This window comes from Ranitomeya variabilis, chromosome 3 (genome assembly GCF_051348905.1).
Source record: "Ranitomeya variabilis isolate aRanVar5 chromosome 3, aRanVar5.hap1, whole genome shotgun sequence".
Taxonomy (NCBI): Eukaryota; Metazoa; Chordata; class Amphibia; order Anura; family Dendrobatidae; genus Ranitomeya; species Ranitomeya variabilis.
Genome location: NC_135234.1, coordinates 330369996 through 330391952, shown reverse-complemented (window position 1 = coordinate 330391952; position 21957 = coordinate 330369996). Strand labels below are relative to the sequence as shown.

The 21957-nt window shown below is 43.2% G+C and overlaps 1 protein-coding gene and 1 long non-coding RNA gene across 2 annotated transcripts in view; both read right to left on the bottom strand.

Annotated features, from left to right (window-relative positions):
* The window catches only part of LOC143815950 (heterogeneous nuclear ribonucleoprotein R-like), a 153147-nt gene that overhangs the window by 6496 nt on the left and 124694 nt on the right, over positions 1–21957 (bottom strand). The gene's annotated exons all lie outside the window — the stretch shown is intronic.
* LOC143818207 (uncharacterized) lies at positions 4948–8586 on the bottom strand. Its single transcript, XR_013224381.1, has 3 exons — positions 8454–8586; positions 6744–6877; positions 4948–6631 (listed from the first exon to the last, which is right to left on the bottom strand). It is a non-coding gene; the product is annotated as an uncharacterized LOC143818207 (long non-coding RNA).

The following is a 21957-nucleotide window of genomic DNA, read 5'->3' as shown; positions in this document are numbered from 1 at the left end:
GTCACTACTTCACTCCGAGCCCCGACATGTGCCCAAACAGTAGTTTACCCCCACATATGGGGTATCAGTGTACTTAGGACAAACTGTGCAACAACTATTGGGGTCCAAATTCACCTGTTACCCTTGTGAAAATAAAAAATTGCTTGCTAAAATATCATTTTTGAGGAACGCGACATGGTGTCCGCTAACGATTGGAGCTAATTTTTCATTCAAAAGTCAAATGGCGCTCCTTCCCTTCCGAGCCTTGCCGTGTGCACAAACAGTGGTTTGTGACCACATATGAGGTATCGGTGTACTCAGGAGCAATTGCCCAACACATTTTAGGATCCATTTTATCCTGTTGCCCATGTGAAAATGAAAAAATTGAGGATAAAAATTATTGTGTGATGAAACAAAAGTACTTTTTCATTTTTACGGATCAATTTGTGAAGCACATGGGGGTTCAAAGTGCTCACTATGCATCTAGATAAGCTCCTTTGGGGGTCTAGTTTCCAAAATGGGGTCACTTGTAGGGGAGCTCCAATGTTTAGGCACACAGGGGCTCTCCAAACACGACATGGTGTCCGCTAAAGATTGGAGCCAATTTTTCATTGAAAAAGTCAAATGGCGCACCTTCCCTTCCGAGCCCTGTCGTGCGCCCAAACAGTGGTCCCCCCTCCCTTCCACATATGGGGTATCAGCGTACTCAGGACAAATTGTACAATAACTTTTGGGGTCCAGTTTCTCTTTTTACCCTTGAGAAAATTAAAAAATTGTTGCTAAAAGATCATTTTTGTGACTAAAAAGTTAAATGTTCATTTTTTCCTTCCATGTTGCTTCTGCTGTTGTGAAGGGTTAATAAACTTCTTGAATATGGTTTTGAGTACCTTTAGGGGTGCAGTTTTTAGAATGGTGTCACTTTTGGGTATTTTCAGCCATATAGACCCCTGACTTCAAATGTGAGGTGGTCCCTAAAAAAAATGGTTTTGTAAATTTCGTTGTAAAAATGAGAAATCGCTGGTCAAATTTTAACCCTTATAACTTCCTAGCAAAAAAAAATTTTGTTTCCAAGATTGTGCTGATGTAAAGTAGACATGTGGGTAATGTTATTTATTAACTATTTTGTGTCACATAACACTCTCGTTTAACAGAATAAAAATTCAAAATTTTAAAATTGCGAAATTTTCTAAATTTTTGCCAAATCTCCATTTTTTTCACAAATAAACGCAAAAATTATCGACCTAAACTTACCACTAACATGAAGCCCAATATGTCACGAAAAAACAATCTCAGAACCGCTAGGATCCGTTGAAGCTTTCCTGAGTTATTACTTCATAAAGGGACAATGGTCAGAATTGCAAAAAACGGCCAGGTCATTAAGGTCAAAATAGGCTGGGTCATGAAGGGGTTAAAGGGAACCTGTCACCACGTTTTTGGAAGATGGGATAAAAATAGCGTTAAATAGGGGCAGAGGTGGGCGTTACATTAGTGTGTGTGTTATGCGTTTATTACCCACCTAAGTTGCCGAAATAACTTTGCAAAGTCTCCGTTTTCGCCTGTCAATCAGGCTGGTCAGGTCACATGGGCGTGGTGTCTTCACCCAGATTTGGCGTAGTTTTCCGTTGGTGGCGTAGTGGTGTGCGCATGCCCAAAGTCCGGAATCCTCTTCCAGGGGATTTAAAATAGCGCGGTGTTCGTTATTGCATTGGTGATCGGTGGGCGCGGCCATCTTCCTTTGGCCGCGCGTGCGCAGAAGCGGCGCTCTGCTGGCCGCGGCTTCAGGAAAATGGCCGCGGGATGCCGCGCGTGCGCAGATGGATATCGCGGCGGCCATTTTCCTGAAGCCGCGGCCAGCAGAGCGCCGCTTCTGCGCACGCGCGGCCAAAGGAAGATGGCCGCGCCCACCGATCACCAATGCAATAACGAACACCGCGCTATTTTAAATCCCCTGGAAGAGGATTCCGGACTTTGGGCATGCGCACACCACTACGCCACCAACGGAAAACTACGCCAAATCTGGGGGAAGACAACGCCCATGCGACCTGACCAGCCTGATTGACAGGCGAAAACGGAGACTTTGCAAAGTTATTTCGGCAACTTAGGTGGGTAATAAACGCATAACACACACACTAATGTAACGCCCACCTCTGCCACTATTTAACGCTATTTTTATCCCATCTTCCAAAAACGTGGTGACAGGTTCCCTTTAAGAATTCTACAACAGAAGACACCTCCATTGAGACAGACCAATTTTTACATGTTGTTCCTAAAAATATCCATAGCAAATTTTATCCTCTCCACCATAAAGGGTCACATATAGAAACATTTCAGCAACTCATCTTTAAGGAAATTCGTTCGCTGCCTTATAATAGGAAACGGAACACTAATTTAAGTAGTGACGAGAAAGCAGCCATCAAATCCCTTAGTGATAAAGAGATCATCATAGAATGCGGAGAAAGGGGGTGGGGTGGTCATAATGAATAGGGGAGCCTATACTCAAGAGGCTCTGACTCCTTAGTGACTCTGAATATTACTTCAAACTCAACCGTGATATCTCCCACTGACATATTTGTTGATTACACTGCATTGATCAAGGTAGCGCAATACGATACAATACGATACACTTTATTGATCCGGGGGGGAAATTACAGTATTACAGCAGCAATACAAACAGCTGTACATAAAATAATAAAATATTAGGACACAAATCTTGCACAGGTATACCAACATTACATAACAAAATGTGGGGGGTTCAGGTATATAAGTCACTGTTAATTGACATTAGTAGACCAGCAATCAGTCATTATTTTCTACCACTCTTAGGAAATTATTATACATCCCCATAGCAGTAGGTACAAACAATTTCCTGAATTTCTCCTTCTTGCACCTTAGTAGGATTAGGCGGCTGCTGAATGTGCTCTTCTGCTTCAAGAACAGCTCGTATAGTGGGTGTGTATTATTGATCATTACAGCCCTACACTTCTTCTGAATCCTATCCTCCAATACCTCCTCAAAAGAGTCCAGATAGAGGCCAACAGCCGCGCTTGCCTTCTTGGTATGTTTGTTGAGATTATTAGCATCAGATACTGGCAGACTACTGCCCCAGCACATGATAGCAAAAAAAAAAAAAAATCCTCATTCTGAATAAAAAGGAGTTCAAATTCCTCAATATTTCACGTTTTAAAACTCCATTTTTTATTTTTTACCAAAAATTCATAAAAATCGGATCAGCCCTCTGGGCCGTCCAATTATTTCTAGTATTGACTCAATCACAAGCAACCTTTCTCACTATGTAGAGCTTTTTCTTCAGAAGTATGTCATAGCCCTAGATTCTTACCTTAAACACTCATCTCATTGATTTTATTTTGAAATTACCACCTATTCCTAATTGCTTTTTAATTACAATGGATGTTCAAGCCTTACACACCAATATTCCCCACGATGGGCGTATAGAGGCAGTGCAACAATTTCTTCTATCTGATTCATCATTACCTCCTCTGCAAAAAGATTTTCTTAAAAGTGCTATTCTCTTTGTGCTTGAAAACAATGTATTTTCTTTTGAGCAAACCTTTTATCGTCAGGTCAAAGGCTGCGCGATGGGGACGAGATTCGCCCCCAGTTATGCAAACTTATTCATGGGGGCCTTTGAGTCTGTCTTCATCGCACAGCCAGGCCTGACATCCGGCAAATTAGCTTTTTATCAACGCTTTATAGATGATATATTTTGTATATGGAGCGGTACAGAGGGGGAAGCACTTGAGTTTATTTCCAACCTTAATAAGAACACGTGGGGTCTATGCTGTACAGCTAATATTTCCAATGTGTCCATTCAATTTTTAGATTTCTTGATACATGTCGATGGATCTGGATGTTTTTCTACCACCACACATTTTAAGGAAGTTGACGTAAATAGCTACTTAAGCTTCAGCAGTGGCCACTAAATGGATCCAAAATGTCCCTTAAGGACAATATTGTCATATACGAAAAAACTGTACACATGATTCTGACTTCCTCGAAGGGGCCGAGATTCTAGATTATAGGCTTAAACAGAGAGGGTATCCAAGTAGACAAGTGAACGAGTTTTGGTGGGGGGTGCATCAATGTTGTTACTCACCAAAATGTTAGATTCTACTGTGTCAATCACTGGTAAACTAGTGACAGTGCTCCCACTAGTAGAAGTGGAGATGGGAAGTAGGGGTGGGGTAAGTGAGTGAGGGGAAGAATAGGTTTCATAAACCGAAAGTTGGGAGAGGCCATCAAAGTTGTCTTGCCCATTCAACAGAGGATAGGCCACATCCGTTCTCAGAGGAAATTAACAAATTGGTCGTTAACAGAGGTGAATCCTCTGAAGGGAGGAGAGATTCAGACAAATTACAGTTTAAAAACTGAGGAGGGATAGATGTTTCTACTGGCTTAATAAGGGTGGTTGAATTTATTTTATGGGTAGTGGTGCTACCTTTCAAACTTTCTCTATGCTGTTTGTAGAATATTTTCTGTTGCTTATTACACAGATTTAACAGAGTTGTTCAAACCTTCTGCTTGGGGGGGTGCTGGGCTATCCACAGAACTTACTTTGACAGTTGAATGGGCTGACAACTCTATTTGCGTGGGGGAAATTGTATTATTGATCAGTTAATTTTTCTTATCCCTCATAAATTTAGATGCCTTTTTCTTTATTAAATCCTCTACAAATTTATTTAGCTTGTTATGTAATTTAGTATCAAACTCTATAAATTCAGAGGAAGAAGAAAATTAAGTTTCCCCTTTAATCAAGACGAGATTCACCCCCAGTTATGCAAATGTATTCATGGGGGCCTTTGATTCTGTCTTCATCGCACAGCCAGGCCTGACATCCGGTAAATTAGCTTTTTATCAATGCTTTATAGATGATATATTTTGTATATGGACCGGTACAGAGGGGGAAGCACTTTAGTTTATTTCCAACCTTAATAAGAACACGTGGGGTCTATGCTGTACAGCTAATATTTCCAATGTGTCCATTCAATTTTTAGATGTCTTGATACATGTCGATGGATCTGAATGTTTTTCTACCACCACACATTTTAAGGAAGTTGACGTAAATAGCTACTTAAGCTTCAGCAGTGGCCACTAAATGGATCCAAAATGTCCCTTACGGTCAATATTGATGTATACAAAAAAACTGTACACATGATTCTGACTTCCTCGAAGAGGCCGAGATTCTAGATTATAGGCTTAAACAGAGAGGGTATCCAAGTAGACTGGTTCAAGATGCGTTTGTGAGAGCCAAATCTCTTACTCAGAAAGATTGCATTAGTAGAATCAATGAGAAAAATATGAAGTCACGCCCTCCTGAGACCACATTTGGTAGGTGGAGTTTCATCACTACCTTCAACCAATCTCATGGAATGATTAAGAAGCTTCTCTCGAAGTACTGGTCTATCCTTAAAGGAGACCCAGTACTTTCGAGACATATACCTCCTCACCCTAGAACGATATTTAGTAGGAACCGTATGTTACGCAACTATATTGCACCTAGTAATACTGTAATAGGCCCAGGTCACCCAGATACCCTTGAACTCTGGCTGCTTCGCATGTGGAAATGCCAAGTGTCTTTGTTGCACCTCTATTGTGAACGGGGCACGGGAATTTAAATCTAACACAACAGGCGCCATTTTCAGAATTAACTCACATGTTAACTGCCAATCCACCTATGTGATATACTTGATTGAATGTGGTTGCGGTCTACAATATGTGGGCCGCACCATACAAACCATGCACGCCAGGCTGAATAAACATCGCCAGAACATTAGAAACGGCTTTCTTTTGCATAGCCTCTCCAAGCATTTTTTAATGATGCACCAAAAAAATTTAAAATCTCTGAAACTAAATCATTGACCACATACCCGACACTGTGTCAGACCGTTTTAGTAGCCTAATAAAGAAAGCTTTTGGATATTTAAGCTCGGCACTTTGGCCCCCGAGGAACTGAATCTTATGATAGAAAAAGTGACCAGATAAACATTTTTTTATTTCTTATATTTATTTTTTATTTTCCTTCATTATTCAGATTTTTTATTATTTATTCATTTTTATTACTTTTTATATTGCTTTGTATATATTAATTTTTTTTATTGGGATTCCATTTCATTTACCTTGCAGGTTTCCAAATGTGTTCACTACAAGTTCATGGCCATATTTTGTGACAGGCTGTGTTGTATGTGACTGTTTTAAATAACTTGCTTATGTAATTTTAATAGTGTTGTGATTGGTTGTTTTGTATTTATATGCTGCCTCCTTATTGTTACCAATAAATGTCCACCTGATGAAGAAGGTACTTCTGTTGAAACGCGTTGTGGCTTAAACCCCATTCTGGTGTCATTTTCCTTTCGGCGCTCCTTTGACCGAGTTTCATCCTTTTCCTGTTTCTGTCCTCCTTCGGAGGTTCGGCTGGAGCTGTGGGGGACTGTGCGCCCTCCCCTCACTAGGGCTACCTATCCAGCGCTCCTAAAGAATCCGCCTTTTACTGACATTGAGATTTTACATAATCACCATCATTCCACGAGGGAATCTCCTCAGAAAGGGCGAACATTTGAAAAAAAAAGCCTTAAAAGGCCTTTACACACATGGCATTAGTTAGGCGTATTGTATCCTGAGGATGGATTCCGTTTACCTAAACGCAATGCGAGAAAATAAACAACACACAGATAATCATGTAGGCCATATTGGAAAAAAAAAAAAGGTAGTTAACCCCTTAATGACAGCCAATACGTCTTTTAACTGACCTAAGATATAAGATAATAGCCTCCCCATACAGGTGACAATCCAGTAGCTGTCGGAAGTCCACTGTAGCTGACAACTTGCTGCATCAGCCACGATAAGCGTTTGCACTGTCCAAATCTGTTTAACCCCTTAGATGCTGCTGAAAATAATGACTACATCAGTATAAATGGTTAACAGAGTGTGGGGGCTTCCTCTTTATCCAAACTGGTGCCCTCAGATCATGATTTTGTGGTCCTGATGTTTGCCATGGCAATTCACAACCAAATAACGGCATTACAGTCGGACGGCTCTACTAATCTGTTCAGAAGTTAGAGGCATTTAGGTGGTAAAAATACACATTTTCATTTCTGTCATGTCACTTTGCATTAATTCCTGTAAAGCACCTGAAGGGTTAATAAACTACCTGACAGCAGTTTTCAATATGTCTAGGGGTGCTGTTTTTAAAATGGTATCACATTTGGGGGTTTCCCAGTATATGGGATCCCTAACGTCACTTCTAACATGGATAAGTCCCTAAAAAAATAAATTTTGTAAATTTCCTTGACAAAAATGAAAAATTGCTGCTACATTTTTAAACCTCCTAAAATGCTAACAAAATAAAATAACATTTTACAAATGGTGCTGATGTAAAGCCGACATGTGGGGAATGTTATTTATTAATGGTTTGCTGTGGTATGACCATCTGGATTAAAGGGATAATCATTCAAATTTAGAAAATTGCTAATTTTTTAACATTTTTCTCAAATTTTTGATATTTTTTATAAATAAACACAAAACATATTGACCTAAATTTACCATTATCATAAAGTACAATGTGTCACGAAAAAACAATCTCAAAATCACTGGGATTTGTTGAAGCGTTGCAGAGTTATTATCACATAAAGTGACACTGGTCAGATTTCAAAAATTTGGCTCCGTCACTAAGGGGCTAAAGAGCTCGTGTAAAGAAACAAAACCACCTTTAACCCCTTAAGTGGGTGGCTATTTCAGGCCTGTAAGGCACAGATTTTTTATTTTTCATGAGGAATTTCCAAACTGGCTGAGTCTTTATCAAGTGATATTAAAGAGGAATGATCGTATTTGCATATAAACAGCAGATCAATTGAATAATTAGTGACATGTCACAATAACAGATAGACTTATATAAGTGCATATAAAAGCATCAATAGGTGATCATATATTGCCAGTAAAGATCAATATACAGTTAAAACTGTCAAAATGTAATTACCATACAAGTGTCACAGGTGAAATATAATGTAATCTATTCATTTAAAAAAGCCAGCTGAATACAATTTAAAGGGACGCCAACCAGCATGAGGTGTATAACCGGGCCCCCCCACCCATCATTTTCCTGTTAGACACCACGCACTGGTTGACTCTAGACATCCCTTTATATTATATTCATATTCTGTTCCAAACCGCTGATTGGTGAAATGGTTTTTTTCATGATTATATTTAACCTGTGACACTTGTATGGTTATTAACTTTTGATCGTATTCACTATACAGCAATGTGTTTATTTTACACTATTTACTGGCAATGATCATATGATCTCTAATTGATGCTATTATATGAAGTCTGTGTGTATCTATATATAAAATTTATATGCAGTTTGTAATCAAATAAGAGCACTCTTATTGCTAGACAAAGCTCAGTTAGTTGGGAGCCAAGACATGCCTATTGCACATGGGTGAATAAAACGCCATTTTTACCTTAGGCTGGATGAGCAAAAACTGTGAATTCTAGTATTCTTTGTAACGAAATTGGATAGGCACTACTGTCAGAATGCAGTCGGTAGAGACCGGCATGCAAGGGGAGCGGGTTGGGAAGCCCCCGAGGACCTGCTTTTCCCAACTAGTCTCCTGTGTAAACTTGGTCCCTGGCAGCTTCTCAAGTATGTTTTTCTATGAAAATCAACAGTGTTTTGGAGCCAAGCATACTAGGCTGAAATCATTCAGCCACTTACTGATGTTTTGCAGCAGCCGAGGTGTGAATTGTGAGGTCATGTAGCAGCCGAGGTGTGAATTGTGGGGTCATGCAGCAGCTGAGGTGTGAATTGTGAGGTCGTGCAGCAGCCGAGGTGTGAATTGTGAGGTCGTGCAGCAGCCGAGGTGTGAATTGTGAGGTCGTGCAGCAACCGAGGTGTGAATTGTGAGGTCATGCAGCAGCCGAGGTGTGAATTGAGGTCGTGCAGCAACCGAGGTGTGTACTGTGAGGTCGTGCATAACCCGGGGGTGCACTGTGAGGTTGTGCATAACCCGGGGGGTGCACTGTGAGCTCGTGCAGCAGCCGAGGTGTGTACTGTGAGGTCGTGCAGCAGAAGAGGTGTGTATTGTGAGGTCATGCAGCAGAAGAGGTGTGTATTGTGAGGTCATGTAGCAGCCGAGGTGTGTACTGTGAGGTCGTGCAGCAGCCGAGGTGTGCACGGTGAGGTCGTGCAGCAGCCGAGGGTGTGCACGGTGAGGTCGTGCAGCAGCCGAGGTGTGTATTGTGAGGTCGTGCAGCAGCCGAGGTGTGTATTGTGAGGTCGTGCAGCAGCTTAGATGTGTATTGTGAGGTCGTGCAGCAGCTTAGATGTGTATTGTGAGGTCGTGCAGCAGCTTAGGTGTGCATTGTGAGGTCGTGCAGCAGCCGAGGTGTGTACTGTGAGGTCGTGCAGCAGCAGAGGTGTGCACTGTGAGGTCGTGCAGCAGCAGAGGTGTGCACTGTGAGGTCGTGCAGCAGCAGAGGTGTGCACTGTGAGGTCGTGCAGCAGCCGATTACTCCTCCATCACTTTCAATGCTGGAACGATCAGTGCTGGGGCAGATTACCGACAGCCAATGAATGTGTAGCGGACCGGCAGAGGGTGGGGCTGGACACTGGCAGGGGGCAGGGCTACATCTGGCTGTTAGCTTAGGAAAAAAAAAGCACAGTAAGAGGCCTGGTCTGGAAGAACCACATGTAAAACTGGGTGCGAAAAGGTGGAAACAAAACAAAACAAAACAAAACGTATAAGGGTGTTGTATATTATAATACAGCACAGATTAGCTAAAAAATAAAATCTTGGGATTTCGGGGTAGAACAACCGCTTTAATTTTATTTAGTTTACCTCCATTGTGTGTGTGGGGGGGTTTTTTACATGTTTTTTTTTAGTTAACGCTATGATTTGTCATTTTTTTGTATGTCATATTAAATAAAGCTGCTTTGTTTTTGATATTTCCCAATATTGGGCTTTGACAAAAGAGATACTTTGTAGTGTGTTCCGAGGAGAAAACTCACTAAAACATTTGTTTTTAACCTATGGATTGTCCACATCTAATTCAAATTCTATGAGGAAAATCCACAAGAGAAATTGACATATTGCAGATTTCAAACAATCACTACAGGTCAGTTTATGCAGCGTTAAAAAAAGCAAAGTGGGCATGAGATTTCTATTATATCCACTTTGCTACAACTGTGACATGTAATTAAAAAATATGCAGCATAAAGCACTCATCGCGGAAACTGAGCATAAAAAGTCAAGGGATAAGTGCAACGGTTTATTCCAGCCTCTAACAGTTCGGGCATATAATATATAACTTTTTTCCTTAAGGCACTCACCATACAGGATAATGATATAGTTTTACAATATGGGATAATACAATTTGATGCCCAATAAATATAATTTAGGTTTCACTACTTTTGAGGGGAAGAGAAAGGCGCCCAGAGGGGGAAGAGAAAGGCGCCCAGAGGGGGAAGAGAAAGGCGCCCAGAGGGGGAAGAGAAAGGCGCCCAGAGGGGGAAGAGAAAGGCGCCCAGAGGGGGAAGAGAAAGGCGCCCAGAGGGGGAAGAGAAAGGCGCCCAGAGGGGGAAGAGAAAGGCGCCCAGAGGGGGAAGAGAAAGGCGCCCAGAGGGGGAAGAGAAAGGCGCCCAGAGGGGGAAGAGAAAGGCGCCCAGAGGGGGAAGAGAAAGGCGCTTAGAGGGGAAAGAGAAAGGCGCCCAGAGGGGGAAGAGAAAGGCGCCCAGAGGGGGAAGAGAAAGGCGCCCAGAGGGGGAAGAGAAAGACGCCCAGGAGGGGGAAGAGAAAGGCGCCCCCAGAGGGGGAAGAGAAAGGCGCCCAGGAGGGGGAAGAGAAAGGCGCCCAGGAGGGGGAAGAGAACGGCGCCCATAGGGGGGAAGAGAAAGGCGCCCATAGGGGGGGAAGAGAAAGGCGCCCAGAGGGGGAAGAGAAAGGCGCCCAGAGGGGGAAGAGAAAGGCAGACTGGGAAAGGAAATGAGATATATAACTTTATTTTATGTTTTTGCTTACAAAGCTCTATGAGCAGGTTTTTTTGAGGGATAAAAGCTGTAGGTTTGTGGTGTTCACTGTGCAGGATAAATAATGATATAGCATTATTAATACTTATAATTACGAACGTAGCACTACCACGCCTTTATAAAGGGGAAAAAAAAATCTAGATTAAACAATTTTTTGTTGTTTATTGGGAAAACTTTTGTAACTTTTTGTTTACATTTTGCATTCACCATATTTATTAGACCCCAAAGAGAGCACCAAACCTTGCAGTAACAGCAGGAGCCTGGCTGTCAGTATCAATGGTGCTCCTACATATTCTCACACTCATATTTGTCACAAAACACTAATTAACATGTGCCAACGAGAGATAAATCCGCCATATAGTATTGAGGGGTTAAAGTGGACAGTTCTTTTGTTGAGTGTACATTATATACTACTAGATTGTGGCCCGATTCTAACGCATCGGGTATTCTAGAATATGCATGTCCCTGTAGTATATGGACAATGATGATTCCAGAATTCGCGGCAGACTGTGCCCGTCGCTGATTGGTCGAGGCAACCTTTATGACATCGTCGCCATGGCAACCATTATGACATCTACGTCGATACTGTGCCCGTCGCTGATTGGTCGAATCAGAGACGCGGGATTTCCAGGACAGACAGAAAAACCCTTAGACAATTATATATATAGATTTTAAGGGGTCAAACAAATATATTAGCATCTTTAAATCCAATAATAGCATAGAGCATCAATTAGATATCTAATAAAGCTACAGAGAGAAATCTAACCTTTACTACTCGAGATACGGGGTGGCCTGTGGGGGAAGGGGTCTTCATGTGGTGCTCTGTTTGGCTATTCATCGGTATGGCTTATGACAGGTCACTGATCCCTCACTGACCTGCCCCCAATTTTACATACTGTATTATTAGCATACATTTATATAGCGCCATTTATTCCATGGCGCTTTACATGTGAATAGGGGTCAAATATAGACAAGTACATTAAACATGAGCAAAAAAAAAACCAAGGCACACAGGTACATAAGGAGGGAGGGCCCTACCCGCGAGGGGTCACAGTCTGCAGGGGGTGGGTGAGGATACATACACTAGGAGAGGATAGAGCTGGTTGTGCGGCGGTTCAGTAGGTTGAGGATCATTGCAGGCTGTAGGCTTGCAGGAAGAGGTGAGTCTTCAGATTCTTTTTGAAGGTTTCTATGGTAGGCGAGAGTCTGATGTTTTGGGGTAGAGCGTTCCAGAGTATGGGGGAAGCACGGGAGAAGTCTTGGATGCGGTTGTGGGAAGAAGAGATGAGAGGGGAGTAGAGAAGGAGATCTTGAGAGGATCGGAGGTTGCATGAAGGTAAGTAAAGGGAGATCATGTCGAAGATTTATGGAGGAGATAGATTGTGGATGGCTTTGTATGTCATTGTGAGGGTTTTAAACTGGAGTCTCTGGGCGATAGGAAGCCAGTGAAGGGCTTGGCATAGGAAAGAGGCTGGGAAATATCGGGGAGACAGGTAGATTAGTCGGGCAGCAGAGTGTAGGATGGATTGTAGTGGTGCCAGAGTGCTAGAGGGGAGGCCAGAGAAAGGAGGTTGCAGTAGTCAAGGCGGGAGATAAGGGCATGCACTAGTGTTTTTGTGGTGTCGCGGTCAAGGAATGGGCTTGGATATGTGGCTTGAAAGAGGGCAGAGTCTAGGATCACTCTGAGGCACCGGGCGTGTGGGACTGGGGAAAGTGAGCAGCCATTGACATTGATGGATAGGTCTGGTGGAGGGGTAGAGTGAGATGGGGGAAAGATGATGCATTCCGTTTTGTCCATGTTCAGTTTTAGAATGCGAGAGGAGAAGGCGGCTGAAATAGCAGACAGACCGTGTGGGATTTTGGTAAGGAGGTGAGGTCAGGTCCGGATAGGTAGATCTGTGTGTCATCGGCGTAGGGATGGTATTGCATACCGTGGGATTCTATGAGTTGTCCCAGACCGAAGGTGTAGATGGAGAAGAGTCGGGGTCCTAGAACAGAGCCTTGAGGAACACCGACAGGCAAGGGGCGAAGTGAGGAGGTGGCTTGGGGAAGGGAGACACTGAATGTTCGGTCTGTCAGATATGACGAGATCCAGGATAGGGCCAAGTCTGTGATGCCAAGAGATGAGAGGATCTGAATCTGTATATCATATTGTTTGGAAAAAAAAAAACTACATTCATCATGCAGGCGCCGGCGCTGTAGCATGATCGGATGTATAATTTCCATATATTCTTTTTATTTTGCGAACCAATTTTTTTTTTTTTAAGAAATGTATTTCTCAAAATGGCTATGGCCGTGCCTGCATGGTAGCATAATTCAGAATACAATAGATGATGCTGCGCAGGCATCACTGCCATTTTGCTAGAGGAAAATACATGTTTTTGTCTCAACCAAGATGGTGGCGAAGCCTGCTCAGTAGCATCTACTGGATTGCCGATAGATTCTACTCAGATATATATATACAGGTCCTTCTCAAAAAATTAGCATATAGTGTTAAATTTCATTATTTACCATAATGTAATGATTACAATTAAACTTTCATAGATTATAGATTCATTATCCACCAACTGAAATTTGTCAGGTCTTTTATTGTTTTAATACTGATGATTTTGGCCTACAACTCCTGATAACCCAAAAAACCTGTCTCAATAAATTAGCATATCAAGAAAAGGTTCTCTAAACGACCTATTACCCTAATCTTCTGAATCAACTAATTAACTCTAAACACATGCAAAAGATACCTGAGGCTTTTAAAAACTCCCTGCCTGGTTCATTACTCAAAACCCCCATCATGGGTAAGACTAGCGACCTGACAGATGTCAAGAAGGCCATCATTGACACCCTCAAGCAAGAGGGTAAGACCCAGAAAGAAATTTCTCAACAAATAGGCTGTTCCCAGAGTGCTGTATCAAGGCACCTCAATGGTAAGTCTGTTGGAAGGAAACAATGTGGCAGAAAACGCTGTACAACGAGAAGAGGTGACCGGACCCTGAGGAAGATTGTGGAGAAGGACCGATTCCAGACCATGGGGAACCTGAGGAAGCAGTGGACTGAGCCTGGTGTGGAAACATCCAGAGCCACCGTGCACAGGCGTGTGCAGGAAATGGGCTACAGGTGCCGCATTCCCCAGGTAAAGCCACTTTTGAACCATAAACAGCGGCAGAAGCGCCTGACCTGGGCTACAGAGAAGCAGCACTGGACTGTTGCTAAGTGGTCCCAAGTACTTTTTTCTGATGAAAGCAAATTTTGCATGTCATTCGGAAATCAAGGTGCCAGAGTCTGGAGGAAGACTGGGGAGAAGGAAATGCCAAAATGCCTGAAGTCCAGTGTCAAGTACCCAGTCAGTGATGGTGTGGGGTGCCAGGTCAGCTGCTGGTGTTGGTCCACTGTGTTTCATCAAGGGCAGGGTCAATGCAGCTAGCTATCAGGAGATTTTGGAGCACTTCATGCTTCCTGGCACTTGCTCACAGTGCCAAAACCACTGGTAAATGGTTTACTGACCATGGTATTACGGTGCTCAATTGGCCTGCCAACTCTCCTGACCAGAACCCCATAGAGAATATGTGGGATATTGTGAAGAGAAAGTTGAGAGACGCAAGACCCAACACTCTGGATGAGCTTAAGGCCGCTATTGAAGCATCCTGAGCCTCCATAACATCTCAGCAGTGTCACAGGCTGATTGCCTCCATGCCACGCCGCATTGAAGCAGTCATTTCTGCCAAAGGATTCCCGACCAAGTATTGAGTGCATAACTGAACATTATTATTTGATGGTTTTTTTGTTTGTTATTAAAAAACACTTTTATTTGATTGGACGGTTGAAATATGCTAATTTATTGAGACAGGTTTTTTGGGTTATCAGGAGTTGTAGGCCAAAATCATCAGTATTAAAACAATAAAAGACCTGACAAATTTCAGTTGGTGGATAATGAATCTATAATATATGAAAGTTTAATTGTAATCATTACATTATGGTAAATAATGAAATGTAACACTATATGCTAATTTTTTGAGAAGGACCTGTATATATACACACACATACACACACACGCCGTATTTTCCGGCGTATAAGACAACTTTTTAACCCCTCAAAATCTTCTTAAAAGTCGGGGGTCGTCTTATACGCCGGGTACAGACAAATGTGCATATGGTGGGTGGGGGGGAGTGGTCCCGATGACGAAGAGAGGGGGAGTCTCACAGGAAAGTGTGAGTGGAGTAGCCCCGTTACCTCATTGCGGCAGCGTGGGGGTCTCTGTGCTGGGGAGCGGCGGCTCCTCATTGCGGTAGCATATGGTTCCTGTGCTGGGAACGGCAGCTCCTCTTCGTGCCGTGGGGGCTCTGTGCTGTGGAGCGGTGCATCTTCTTGCAGCGTCGGGGCTCCTCCGGCATCTCCGCAAGGCCCGGAGGCACCGGCAGCTCCATTATTACGATGCGGTGGCCTCCGGGAAAATGGCCGCTGGGGTCAGCGCATGCTCAGATTCAGATCTCGTCTCCCGAGATCTCGGGACGAGATCTGAATCTGAGCATGCGCCGCCCCCAGAGGCCATTTTCCCGGAGGCCACCGCATCACAGCAATGGAGCTGCCGGTGCCTCCGGGCCTTGAGGAGATGCCGGAGGAGCCCAGAAGCTGCAAGAAGATGCACCGCCCCACAGCACCCACGGTACGAAGAGGAGCTGCCGCTCCCAGCACAGGAACCCTATACTACCGCAATGAGGAGCCGCCGCTCCCCAGCACAGAGACCCCCACGCTGCCGCAATAAGGTAACAGGGGGCTACTCCACTCACACTTTCCTGCGAGATGCCCCCTCTCTTCGTCATCGGGACCACTCCCCACCCCAAAAGGCACATTAGTCACCGGCCCTATAAGACGACATACGGCATATAAGAAGACCCCCGACTTAAAAAGATTTCATATTTTAACTGGAAAAGTTGGGGGGTCGTCTTATACGCCCAGTCGTCTTATATGCCAGAAAATACGGTGTGTGTATATGTATGTATATATATATATATATATATATATGTGTGTGTGTATGTGTATGTGTGTGTGTGTGTGTGTGTGTGTGTGTGTGTGTGTGTGTGTGTGTGTGTGTGTGTGTGTGTGTGTGTGTATATATATATATATATATATATATATATATATATATATATATATATATATATATATATATATATATATATATATATGTATGTATATATATGTATGTATATATTAGATCCGATCAATTTTCTAGTAAATTGGAGTCAATTTTGTCACTGCCCAGCGAGTCAGGTTTTGTTCCAAAAAAAGGTCCTGGATGGGCCTCTGCCCAAGTTTCACAAAGTTGCTACACTCTATCTCCTGCCCAAGGTGCACAACAACATAAATCCACCTGGTCAGCCAATTGTTTCTGGCATAGGGGAGGTTGTGTTATAATGTATGTAAAGTTATTGACTTCTATCTCAAACCCCTAGTGGAGACACTCTCCTCCTATGTCAGACACGACTTATGTATTAAGGAGAGTTGACAGTGTTTCTTGAGGCGGGTATGATTCTGGTAGCTATTGATATTGAGTCATTATATACATCTATCAGGCATGATGATGGGCTCAGGGTGGCCCGCTTCTTCCTTGAGGCAACCAACTGGGATGGTAATTTTTCTGAATTTGTTCTGGAGTTACTGGAGTTTGTTTTGACCCACAACTATTTTGTTTTCAAGGACAAGTTTTATTTGCAGACACAGGGTACTGCGATGGGCACGGCATGTGCCCCGTCGTATGCAAATCTGTTTTTGGGCTACTGGGAGAGGCGCATTTTCCAGGGCGACAGGGCACATGCCTCGGACCTGGTGGTGGGCTGGTTTCGTTACATCGATGATGTCCTAATGATTTGGAACGGTGACGTGACGAGACGAGCCTAAGCAAATTTATGCAGGAGCGTAATGATAATACTTTTATTCAAATGCCATGTATATGTGAACTTCAAATTAAAACTGATTTTCTGGATATGACTGTGCATGTTGCTGAGGATGGCTCCATTGAGACCGACTAATTTCGTAAGGAGACATCTGTGAACTCTTTGTTACATGCCTCCTCGGCACACAATTACTCAATGATTAAGGCCATCCCAGTTGGACAGTTCTTGAGGAACAGGCGGGTATGCTCTACAGACGCCCGCTTCGAGAGACAGGCAGCCATTTTGACTGAGCGTTTCGAGGCCAGGGGCAAGGCAGGATATAGACGGGCCAAGTCATCACGAAGGGAAGATTTGCTGATACAATCTAAGAAATCCAGCTCTGATGCTGGATCCGAGGTCAGATTCATCTCCACCTCTAATTGTCACTGGGATCGTATCCGTGAGATACTAAAACATTGGTCCATTCTACATACTGACACTGCTTTGTGGCTGCATTTAACTAAATTTCCATTAATGACACAGCGCAGGGGAAGAAATTTAAAAGACAATCTAGAGAGGAGTCACTATGTGGTAAAAAAACAAAATCCTTTTAATGTGGGCAGCCCTAGAAAGGGTTGCTTCCCCTGCGGTTCTTGTGTCGCGTGCCCTAGCATTCTAAGATGTGGGACTTTTAGGCTATGTGCACACATTCTGGTCCACTGCGGATTTTTCCGCAGCAGATTTGATAAATCCGCAGTGCAAAACCGCTGCGGATTTACCGCGGTTTTCCAACTGCGGTTTTCTATAGGGGCAGCTGTAAAACCGCTGTGGAATCTGCAGAACGAAGTGACATGCTGCGGAATGTAAACCGCTGTGCTTCCGCATATTTTTTTCTGCAGCATGTGCACAGCGTTTTTTGTTTCCCATAGGTTTACACTGAACTGTAAACTCATGGGAACCTGCTTCGGACCCGCAGCTGCGGAAACGCTGTGGATCCGCAGCGTTTACCGCATCGTGTGCACATAATCTTAGAACGTCTGATGGGAGCAGGGAATTTAAAATTAGCGAATTTATTTCATGTAATACTACATTTGTAGTTTATTACGCTACTTGCCCCTGCTCCCTCATTTATGTGGGTCTCGCATCTAGAGAACTGAAAGTTAGGACACGCGAACACGTACGGGATATTGAGGCTGCGAAAGGTGATGGATATATCTAGTTTGAAGACACTGCCGAAGCATTTTCGGGTGTGTCACAGATCCGATCCTAGTGGCTTGAGGGTACAAGATATTGACAAAATACATGGAGGTACCAGAAGTGGCAACTTGGCCCAAATTTTGGCGCAACATGAATGTAAATGGATTGTCACTCTTGACACTAAGGCCCCGAAGGGACTCAACGAGAAGTTGAGTTTTGTTCCCTTCCTGTGACTTGGCGCTAATCTATCCTCTTTTTGATATTAGCACTTTTTCGTCCCTTGTAAGTGGAATCTAATAAGATATATAACGTTAAATATATCAGTCCCTCCTCTCTCTATAACGAGTCTGGTAACTATCATTTTTAATATTTTATGCATTAATTTTTGTCTGTCTTTTGTAGTTTTGTTTTTATTATGCCAAGATGCCACAGTGTTAGATGCCATATGACACAGGATGGATTCGTCTTCCCTGATAAGGAAATTTTTGAAAATGAAGAAAATCTCTCAGGTCACTTTTTATTTATATCTGTTATGAAATTTGCAGTAATATATAATATTTGCACTATTGTCACTTTAATATAACATTTGCACTATTGTCACTTTAATTACGTCTATATTCTAGTTCTATGTAGAGATTCTAAGAAAACGCAGAAAATCTCCTAAAATCATTTTTCTTTTCTCACTTGTATGGATTATATAGTTTGTGATGTCATACACACAATATTTGTACCATTGTCACTGATATTATATCTAAAGATGACTATGGAGTAGTGTTCTATATTATGTTTGCTATTTTTGTTATAATGATATATATAGCACTGGTCACATATGTATATAATGTTTATGAGGTTTAGGCGGTGTGGAAGAGGTCCTTGTCTTTTAATGTGTTGTGCTGGATATGGCCGCACTTGTGGTCTTCTTTAAAATGGTTGCCATCTGTCCGCGCGTGCACTGTTTGCCCTTTAGGTCAGTCCTCGCTGCAGCTATCAATAGATGAGGAGTGCGCATGTCACTTGACGTCATGTGGCAGATTTCCGCCCACATGAGCGCTCCTCTATGACGGCTGCAGTGATGGCGCATCCTGGGTACCAGTGCGTGTGCGCCGCTTGCCGGCTGCACTTCTGGCTTGCCGGATATATAAACTAAACAGATGGATTTGTTGTTAACCCCCTTTTGAAAAAGCTGAAACGCGAAACGCGCGTCAGGGGCTGCAGGGCGAGGTGGGGGCATTCCCCTGACTAATAATGGGTAAGCACACCTTTGGATTTATTTTTGGTCTGAACTGGCTTATAATTCACTGAGGTATTATGGTTTGTTTTGATTGTTTAAAGCCAGCAGATCTTTCTCTTTTGTGCGTTACATATTTGCTTCCCTGGGGTATATAGTATTGTTCTCCCTCAGTCCTGCATATCTGCAGATCTCCTCCGGCCAAAATTCCTTGATATATATTAGGTATATTTAAATGACTTTTTGTATGAGATTTTCTCAATAAATGAACCTTTTTATACTTCTATAATGTTGTTTGGGACATTTTTGCTCTATTTTTCTGTTTTGTTAGTATCTATTTGGAGCGATCCAGTTGAATTTATATCTTTTCATCATTTTGGGAGAGCTGGTACACAGTGCTCTCGGCCTCAACATATGGTGGTGCTTTTGATTATATTAATATGCAGACAAAGACCAGATGAATCCAACAATGTATCACTTAGATTACTGGCTGCAGCTGCTCTGACACAGAGCCTTTAGGCCATGTGCACCCGTTCAGTATTTTTAGTGTTTTTTTCGCTATAAAAACGTGATAAAAACGCAATAAAAACGCGGAAAAAACGCGGAAAAAAACGCGGAAAAAACGCGGAAAAAACGCTTACATATGCCTCCCATTATTTTCAGTGTATTCCGCATTTCTTGTGCAAATGTTGCATTTTTTTCCGCGAAAAAAATCGCATCGCGGAAAAAAATGCAACATGTTCATTAAATTTGCGGAATTGCGGGGATTCCGCACACCTAGGAATGCATTGATCTGCTTACTTTCCGCATGTGGCTATGCCCACCATGCGGGAAGTAAGCAGATCATGTGCGATTGGTACCCAGGGTGGAGGAGAGGAGACTCTCCTCCACGGACTGGGCACCATATAATTGGTAAAAAAAAAAAAAAAAAATTAAAATAAAAAACTATGTTTGACAAGTGTGACCAACCTGTCAATCAGTTTTCCAAGCGATGCTACAGATCGCTTGGAAAACTAGCATTCTGCAAGCTAATTACGGTTGCAAAATGCTAAAAAAAAGAACGCGAAAAAAACGGGGAAAAAACGCAAAAAAAAAAAAATGCGGATTTCTTGCAGAAAATTTCCGGTTTTCTTCAGGAAATTTCTGCAAGAAATCCTGACGTGTGCACATACCCTTACATTTAGCAATGAAGCAGAGTTGAGATAGCAGTCCCTGCCCACACCAGACTTTGTATATATAATGTCCGTAGACAGTGAACTGCCTATCACAGGAGGGGGTGTCTGGAACCAGTGCTCACCTGACCAGCTAGTCACAGCAATGATGAGATACTGGTGCTAAAACAATCACTAAGGAAACAAAAGCACATGCTTGATAAGAGAGGCATCACTGAAATCTGTGTAATAACCTCTACAGCATGCAATTTTCAGATTACATAGCAAACACCTGACAGCTTCACTTTAAGGCCGGGTTCACATTTGCGTTCAGGAAGGCTGCATACTTCCTCCATTCTTCTTCCCTGAAACTCCGCCTACCCTCTGCCTACTTCTGTATGCGTCCTGCGTTTCCCTGCGTACCTATCTTTAACATTGGGTACGCAGTGATATGCGTTGTATGCGGGGTATGCAAAATTTTGCATTTTCGTGCGGTCGCTGCACACGTCAAATCTTCGCATGTGGATGCATCCGCATACAACGCATGTCCCTGCATACTCAATGTTAAAGATAGGTACGCAGGGAAACGCAGGATGCATACAGAAGTAGGCGGAATGTCAGGGAGGAAGAACGCAGCCATCCGCAGCCCTCATGAACACAAATGTGAACCCGACGCCTGCTTAGCTTATGTGACACATTATCGATGCATCTTAACACTACTCTTAGGCTATGGGCACACGTTGCAAATTTGGGTGCAGAATTTTCTGCACAAAATCTGCATCTCCTGGCAGAAAATACAGGTGCAGATTTGACGCGTTTTCTTGTGGATTTTGTGGGTTTTTCCTGCGAATTCAATGCGGTTTTTTTACCCCTGCGGATTTCTATAATGGAAAGGTGCAGAAAAGCTGCAGATCCGCACAAAAGTAGTGACATGCTCCTTCTTTCTATCCGCTGCGTTTCCTGTGCTGAATTTTCCGCACCATTAGCACAGCATTTTTTTTTTCCTATTGATTTACACTGTACTATAAATCACTTTGCGGATCTGCAGCGTTTCTGAGCGAAAAATAAACGCTGCGGATCTGCAGTAAATCCGCAACGTGTGCACATAGAAAAATGTGATATGTGCCAATAAGGCTAACTAAGGCTACGTTCACATTTGCGTTGTGCGCCGCAGCGTCGGCGCCGCAGCGCACAACGCAAACAAAAACACGGCAAAACGCACGCTAAAACGCTGCGTTTTGCGCCGCATGCGTCGTTTTTGGCCGAAAGTTGGATGCAAAAAAAATGCAACTTGATGCGTTTCTTGCGTCCAACGCTTGCGGCCATGCGGCGCAAAACGCAGAACAACGCATGTCCATGCGCCCCCATGTTAAATATAGGGGCGCATGACGCATGCGGCGCCGCTGCGGCGCCCGATGCTGCGGCGCTGACCGCAAATGTGAACGTAGCCTAACCCCTTTCTGCCAGCTGATGGAATAGTAGGTCAGCTGGCAG